Raw genomic sequence first — 8,969 nt, 5'->3', positions numbered from 1 at the left:
TTCCTATGTACTTGAAAACAAGTGGCTCAGAAATTTCATTAAATAGTCTACATATGCTCATTAGGTCTAACTTATCAATCATGTGGCTTAAATCTTCTGTGTACTTTTTGATTTTTTTGTATCTGCTTGTTGTAGCAATGAGAGGTGTGTGTTAAAATCTGTCACCATACATGGAGATTTGTCTGTTTCCTCTTGTGATTTGATTATTCCCTTTATACATGTGATGCCTCCCTTTGTGGTGCATATCAATGTAAAACCGTGTTTTGTCTTGACGAGTGGGACTACTTACACCTGATAAACAGGGCAGGTGTTTCGAGACCGTGGTGTGCATTCAACTCATCTTCTCTACTCTCCCCCCTCCTTACCCTCCCTCTGTGATTTTCCTTCTTTTACAAGGGAACATCTCATATCTTTTGTAATTTACAAATTTGTTTTTTGTTCATTTTCTGCTCCTTCAAGGACCACTAAGCGATTCAGAAAGGAAGGATCCTTACCAGCTCTCATTGCTGATGTATTCAGTTGCCCAGAACAGTGCCTGGCACATGATAAGCTCTCGAGAATTATTGAATGAAAAGTCTATGTAGTTTGATATTTTGTTCTTATTTGTTTAGAATGTGCTTGTAGGTTTACCTACACTTTTGCTTTCAAGTTTTCCCTCACTTAACGTTTTTGGCTTGGATTTCTTCTTCAGTCCCCTCCAAAACTCCTTATTTTTTTTAACTGAAAACATTGGTGCATTTATCATAATTAAAACTTGTGACTTATGGGGATGCATATTTAAAATTTTAGTCTTTGCTTTTACTTGTCCAACCTGTTCTGTATTTCTTTTTCTTCCCCTTCCTCTGTGTGGTTTAACTTGAATGATTTGGATTTTTTTTCCACATTTTGTGTTTTTCTCTACTAGTTTGGAAATTACGTGTGCTTTTCCTGTAATCACCCAGTGATTACAACATACATTCTTAACTGCTTAAAATCTCGAGAAATCTGTTTTAATCTTCTTCATATACAACAAATTAGAACATTTTAATTCCATTCCCACCCTCAACCCCAATCTATATATCGTTATTGTTGAATATTTAATTTTCTCATTCTCCCCCTTTAAACCTTAGGAAGCATTAGTATTATTTTACACAGTTTGCATTTGTTTAAACTTACTTTTTTTTTTCACCTGTGATTTACTATCTGGATGACTTTCCTCTTGCCTCAGATACATTCTTTGCAAATTCCTCTAATGAGATTGTGCTAGAGATTGTGTCAAGAAATCTCAGTCTGTGTTGCCTGAAATGGGTGTATGTATTTTGCCCTTAGTTTTGACAGCAATTTTCTCTGAGACTAGGATTTCAGGTTGACTGTCATGTTCTCTCAGCGCACTGAAAACCTACCTCCACTGTTTCCTGGCTCCTCTGTTGGGCACCTGGCTGGCTAAGTTGATATAGTGTTTAAGTCTTACTCTCAGGGTCATGGGTTTGAGCCTCATGTTGATGGGTGTAGAGCTTACTTAAAAAAAAAGAGGGGCACCAGGGTGGTTCAATTGGTTAAGTGTTCAGCTCTTGGTCTGGGCTCAGGTCATGATCTCACAGTTCTTGGGATCGAGTCTTACAGTGGGCTTTTCACTGAAAGCACAGAGCCTGCTTGGGCTTCTCTCTCCCCCTGCTCCCTCCTGCTCACTCTCTATCTCTCAAAATACATAAATTAAAAGAAATCAGCATAACTCCAACTATTTCTTCCTCAAAGTTCATCTCTCTGTTCTTTCTGACTCCCTTTAAGATAGTCTTTCTGCTTTGATGGGATATAATTTCACTATGTGCTAAGGTGTGAATTCTTTCTTTCTTTTTTTAAAAAATAATTTATTTATTTTTAAATTTACCTCCAAGTTAGTTAGCATATAGCGCAACAATGATTTCCGGAGTAGATTCCTTAATGTATTTTACCCATTTAGCCTATCCCCCCTCCCACACTCCTCCAGCAACCCTCTGTTTGTTCTCCATATTTAAGAGTCTCTTAGGTTTTGTCCCCCCCCCGTTTTTATATTATTATTATTTTTTAGATCAATTGCGTCTTTAACTTAAGCATTTTCCATTATAATAAGGGCTTTCATTTCTCTGCTTGGTTTTTAATAAAAGCCTTGTGCAGGTGTCTGCAAAGCTGGAGGCTTGGAAATCTAAAGCCATGGTCAGAGCCTATATAACTTACAAATCCAGTCAATTTTGGATCATATGGTAGGAGATTAGGCTTGAGGCTCTGGACAGTCTATATTACTTCAAGATTAGTCTTTGGGCACTGCCTACACAGACTGGTACTAACAATTGAAAACTAGAACTTAAAACTCCAGTGCTCCATAGCACACATGCTGTGTAAAGAACCCACTGTAAAAGAAATGATAGAATTAGAAAAATCATCATTTTGCAGCCATTACAAAAAATAATAGGTAACAATTACCAATGAATACTAAACTGGTTAGATGAAAGACCGATGGGGAACTTTCTAAGAATCTACTGGCTGTCAACACCTGAGTGGACTGTCAATTCTCACATCCCTAAAACTGGTACATGGATATTATGTGCCTGGTGTGATACAACAGGGATAGAACTTCTTACATCTACCAGTCTGTAGGAGAATGGGTGATAGAGGAAAAAAACTTTATCAATAATTTGAACACTTCATTTGTGATTTGCATGTCTTCCTTATTAAAAAAAAATTTTTTTAAGTAATCTCTACATCCAACATGGGGCTCAAACTCATGACCTTGCAATCAAGAGTCACATGCTCCACCAACTGAGCCAACTAGGCACCCCACATGTCCTCCTTATTATAGATAACCTAGTCTAATGAAATGAGATCATTTATAATGATTACATAGTAAAACGTTATAGCCAAAAATACAAAAAGTCCTCACTTTATTTTTTAAAAAGTACTTTTGAAAAATTTTATTTCACCAGGGTCTAATCCTTTGCTGATGTTCAAATTTAAACAATTTTTCTGAGTCTGTCTCATAAGCGAAAAACATGAAAAGTTGCTTCTGTGGCATTTTCTTCTAGTTTTTCAAGCCCTCATGTAGTAGCAACTGGTTCAAAATACTGGTTTGTTTCAAAGCATGCAGTTTAGATGTATCTTCACTGATGATGGTGATATTTCCATTTTGTTCCTGAGCTGTCAGGTCACTTTCACTGTCAGACAGTGTACATAGTAGAATATCGTTTTCATAGGTTGGAAAATAATACTCTGGTTGATCCCATATCTTTCTTTCAGGAAGCAGTGATGTATGTTTAGTCTCTTCCATGTGAGTCCTTAACTCTGCTTTGGACTTGAATTTCACATGGCAACTATAACATCTACATTGGTGAATTTGCCTTTGAATGAAATTGACCAATTTTACTTGCTGATAGAAATTCAATCCAAGTTCTGACTTTATTTTGAGGAGATCAAAACCATGTGCTTCCTCCATGTGGACACATAATTTCTCAATTGTTTCTGCTTGCTTTTCACAAAATAGGCAGACAGCAGAGTCAGGGCGCTCTTCCCAATCAGACCAGTCGTCTTCCTGATGGCCTAGCAACTCCCGATCATCTTCCAACTGAACTTCCTCCCACGATTTTCCAAGTTCCAAATAATTGATGACATAAAATCGGTCATATTCTCTGTTCTTAAGATTGATCCTCCGATGCTGTTTTTTCCTCATATGATCTTTAAGCGTATTTTTGTCCCTGAAGGTCTTCTCACAGTATAAGCACTGCAAGTTGTCAAGCTTTTTCTGTAATGTTCACAGAAATTCATTGCAGTTTGCAATGTCGTCTGGCTAGACAATGTTGAAAGCATGTTCTCTGGCCATGTGGTTCAAAAGAACAGATCTGTTCCTGAAAAACTCCTCATTGCAAAACATACAAATACCATGAAAATTGTTATCATTTCTTTCTTGCTGCTGTTGTTTCAGAATTTCTTTCAGTCTTTGTTTCTGAAGTTCCTCTCTAAGTACTCTATCTTCTGGTAAAACATAACATAAAAAAAAGTAATTGTCTTCTTCTTCAAGTGGAGCTGTGGATTTGATTCTTATCACACTACAAAAATCTGTAACGGGCTGTTCAGTCAACCTTTTCCTCCAATATAAAATGTACCTTTGGAAATCAGCAACCAACTTGACATCAGCTGTGACCATCTTATGTTCAATAATCATGTGCTTCAGAAGTTTGTCTTGTTCATCCATAGGAAAATGTTCTTCACAGAAAATACAAGGCACAGAAAATACAAGGTTCTCACAAGATGGAGAACCTTCTAAAGCAGTGGTGCCACCTGGACTTTCTGGCAGGGAAAGCAGCTCCAGGATACAATCCTTACCTCATAACTGACACTCCCAGATTCTCTATGGTTGCTCTTGCAGTCCTCCTCCCCTCAGGCAGCAGCCCCCTGGGTCTCGGGAGCAGCCATTACAAGGCAGAGGAGAAAAGGGAGGGCACCGTTTTTATATTATTTTTGCTTCCCTTCCATTATGTTCATCTGTTTTGTATCTTAAAGTCCTCATATGAGTGAAGTCATATGATATTTGTCTTTCTCTGACTCACTAATTTCACCTAGCGTAATGCCTTCTAGTTCCATCCATGTAGTTGCAAATGGCAAGATTTCATTCTTTTTGATCACTGAGTAATACTCCATTCTATATATATATATATATATATATATATATATATACCACATCTTCTTTATCCATTCATCCATTGATGAACATTTGAACTCTTTCCATACTTTGACTATTGTTGATAGTGCTGTTATAAACATGGGGGTGCATGTGTCTCTTTGAAACAGCACACCTGTATCCCTTGGATAAATACCTACTAGTGCAATTACTGGGTCATAGGGTAGTTCTACTTTTAATTTTTTGAGGAATCTCCATACTGTTTTCCAGAGCAGCTGCACCAGTTTGCGGTGTGAATGCTTTCTTAATTATCTTCTTTGTGATTTGTTAGAGTTTGCAAATGCATGGATTGGTGAACTTAATCAGTGCAGAAACAATTCAACTATTATCATTTCGAAGATGTCCTCTGCCCCTATCCTCTTCTGATTTCTCTCTTAAAGCATCTTTGCCTCTTTAAATTGCTTTCTGCCCTTTTCTTTTTCAAACCTATCATCTGACCCCCTCAGCAGAAGCCACGGGTTTCTGAGTCACCCCTCACTGAGGGAGGGACCCAGTGGGGTTTGTGTTGAAAATCCCCCCCAGCAGACTCCCCGCTCCAATCAGATCTGGCCTTGACTCTCATTTTTATGTCAGGGTGGCTTTGAGAAGTGAAGGTTAGGTTTCAAGGTTGCTAAAATACCCTTCCGGTGCCAGCTGGCTGCTCTCCTCCCCGACTCTTCTGGGTTTCCACCTCCATTAGCCCCAGGTGTGAGACAGCGTATCTTGTTGCCTGTTCACCCATGGTTTTAAGAAAATATATGTAATACTTTTCAGTACTTTTAGTTGATTTCACTGGGAGGATTGATAATCTAGATACCTAAAAGAGAAGTTTATTTTCATGTGTTTGGTTAGTTTTGGCCTGTTTTGTTTTCTGACTTAATGTCTCTGGTAAGGGTGATTTTTTTCTGTTTGTCTCTGTCTCTTCCTGCTCCCTTTTATCTTGTAATCTTTCCTCAGGTGTCTATTCTCCCTGCTATATATTTGATGCCATATTTAAGTATAAATTGCTAGAAAAGGAGTTCCATGTAACCAGTGAGGGGTTGTAACCATAGGCTCCATCTGAGGTGACAGAGCATGGCAGGTTGTCCCGCCAAGGGGACCCTACAGGGCGGCTGGCAGAGGGCTTCCTCTAAAGATGTTCTAAGTCTTCAAGAAGAACCCTCTAATTGCACACTTGGGGAGAGATACTTTGAAGTGTGAGGTTCTTTTTAAAATTTTTTTAAAAATATCTTTTTAATGTTTTCATTTATTTTTGAGAGAGAGAGACAAAGTGTGAGCTGGGAAGAGGAAGAGAGAGAGGGAGACACAGAATCTGAAGCAGGCTCCAGGCTCTGAGCTGTCAGCACAGAGCCAGATGTGGGGCTCGAATTCGTGAACTGTGAGATAATGACCTGGGTCAAAGTGGCACACTCAACTGACTGAGCCACCTAGGTGCCCCTGTAGTGTGGGGTTCTGAATTAGGGGGAATGAAAAGATCATGGAATCACTGCACACAGCCCCGTCCACAGCAGCTGAAATTTCTGAAGCTCCACTTCCACAGGGTTTCCCTGGTGACGTTGGTGGCTGCCTCCTCTGTAGCCTACCCTGGGGTCATGTGGCCTGTGGACCCCCTGACCCAGGGCCTCTTATCAGATACATGATTTGCCAAGATTTTCTCCCATTCTGTAGGTTGGCCTTTTCATTCTGTTGAAGGATTCCTTTGCTCTGCAGGAGCTTTGTAGTTGGATGTAGTCCCCCCCTGCCTACTTTTGCTTTTGGTGTCAGATTCAAAAACTCATCACCAAGATGAATGTGAAGGAGCTCGCTGTTTGTTTTCTCCTTGGGGTTTTGTGGTTTCAGGTCTTACATTCTCTCTGCCTTCCAGAAACCTGTCGAGACCTCTCGTCACCGATGCTCATACACCCAAGCTCTCCATGACATGGATTCCTGAGGGTTTGTAGAAAGAGAGGATGTCTGTTGTCTGCAGTTTCTATTAATCCATTTTTCCACAATGGTTCATGTATGGCCAGTTTGCCATCTTGACTTTGAGATACCCGATCTCTTGTTGAATAGAAATAAAATATAGTGAGAGAGAATGTGCAAACTACTTTGATGTTACTTACATGGCATCATTTGTGCCCATTCACAACTTGGAAAAAGAGAAATCCTAATTCAAATTACCAGTTGTCATTATTTCAAATAAGCAGTAATAAATGGACCTATTAAATTTTCCATAAGCAGCTTGGGCTTTTAAAAGCTCCATTGTCAGGGGGCACCTGGGTATCTCAGTCGGTTAGGCGGCCGACTTCGGCTCAGGTCACAATCTCGCGGTCCGTGAGTTTGAGCCCCACGTCGGGCTCTGTGCTGACCGCTCAGAGCCTGGAGCCTGTTTCAGATTCTGTGTCTCCCTCTCTCTCTGACCCTCCCCTGTTCATGCTCTGTCTTTCTCTGTCTCAAAAATAAATAAACGTTAAAAAAAATTTAAAATCTCCATTGTCAAGACTCTGAACGTCAGAGTCAAGAGGGACAGCCCGCACTGGTCATTTTACTCAGTTCAAGCCAGTCCTTAATTAGGCTTCCATGGCAGGTCTGGGTAGGACCTTGCACTTTAGCCTTATATCCTGTGAGGTGCTCAAAACAGAAGGAGATGTGGCAGGAAATGCTTGTGGTGAAGACAAGAAAGAAGTGTGGCTGTGCACAGGTAAATTTAGAACAAACGTGCTTGTTCTGTTGAGAAGGTTCTGGGTGGGGACTTGGTAACATTAACATCGAAGGTAGACTACAGACTTTCTAAGGACTGAGCTGTGAGGTGCATAGGGATCATCTTCTCGTCTGTTTACTATGTCATTTCTAGTAGAGGGTTACAGATATTTTTAGATGCATGGGAAGGAGGACATGGGTTGAAAATGGTGTCAAATTATAAAGCAGAAACAAGAAATGCATAAAGGAGCTCACATTGTAAAAAGGCAAACTGCAAAACCTTTGAGGCTTTGAGTTCCAAGGGCATAGACTCCATCTGTGGATGAGAAAAGACAGAAATTCTTATTGTAACAGGGCACGGACACAGGTAGTGTGACACCTTGTGGCCAGTTTTATATGATTGTAAATCATGTTGGGGCATCGGGGTGGCTCAGTGGGTTAAATGTGGAATGTTGATTTGGGCCCAGGTCATGATCTCATGGTTTGTGAGTTCAAGCCCTGTGTCAGACTCTGCACTGAGAAAACAAGTAGCAAAATATAAACTTTTCAAATAATTAAAAACTTTTTTAACGTTTATTCACTTTTTAAAGAGAGAGATGGAGTGCAAGTGGGAGAGATACAAAGAAAGAGAGACACAGAATCCGAAGCAGGCTCGAGACTCTGAGCTGTCAGCACAGAGCCTGATGTGGGGCTCGAACTCAGGAACTGTGAGATCATGACCTGAACTGAAGTCAGACGCTTAACTGACTGAGCCACTCAACCACCCCACTTTAAAATTAATTAAAAAAAAAAAAAGAAAATAAAGATACTTGGAAAACTAACGTATAGAAAAAAAATAATGGGATCCGTGTCTCTAGGGAACTGGGACCCCCTCCCCCGCTTGACAATACTCTCACAGTTTACATTTTCCTGGCAGGTAGAGTCAGATGTTAGTGGTTAGCCTATTGCAAATGGTCTGAGCACCATCTCACAGGGTAACTTTGGACCTATCCTAATTAGTTAAGATAAGCTACCTTCTCTGGCTTCAACCAGATAATACCTTGGAAATAACAACTCTCCCCTAGTCCCAGGGAGGAAGGAGAGGACATAGTGGCTGCCTACACTGATATAGACCTAAGCAGTAGGAGCAGACGTTGGTCTGAAAGACCCCTGTTGTGCTGAGACGTGGGGTCAGGGAACACAGGCTTTTCAGAGCTGGCAGCTCTCTAGTTTTGACTCAGCAGTTTTTCCAGAATGTCACAGCATAACCTTTATTTTGTCCTTCCTGGTAGAGTCTGCATGGATGAACATGGTATCTACAAGGCAGATGTGGTTGTCTAACTTTAAATTAGTTCGAATAGAGGTGCTTGGCTGGCTCAGTCAGTGGAGTATGCAACTCTTGATCTCCGGGTTGTGAGTATGAGCCCCATATTGGGTGGAGAGATTATTTAAAAATAAAACCTTTACAAATTAATTCAGGTGAAATAAAATTAAAAATTCACTTCTGCCTTCACACTCATCACACTTCATGTTGTCAACAGCCCGTGTGGTTAATGGCTAACTTATTGTACTGCAAAAATGAAATCATTAATTACAGGAAGTTCTATCTGAGAGGCTAGATGACGAAGTGGGCAGGTCTCTTGCA

General features: G+C 40.3%; 1 pseudogene; it reads right to left on the bottom strand.

Moving 5' to 3' along the window:
* Window positions 1–2,907: 2,907 nt before the first annotated feature.
* On the bottom strand, window positions 2,908–4,422 carry LOC125916750 (zinc finger protein 277-like; annotated as a pseudogene).
* Between the last annotated feature and the right edge of the window lie 4,547 nt (window positions 4,423–8,969).

This window comes from Panthera uncia, unplaced genomic scaffold (genome assembly GCF_023721935.1).
Source record: "Panthera uncia isolate 11264 unplaced genomic scaffold, Puncia_PCG_1.0 HiC_scaffold_1080, whole genome shotgun sequence".
NCBI classification, from domain to species: Eukaryota; Metazoa; Chordata; class Mammalia; order Carnivora; family Felidae; genus Panthera; species Panthera uncia.
The sequence above is the reverse complement of the archived record's forward strand: the minus strand, read 5'-3'. Positions and strand labels throughout refer to the sequence as shown.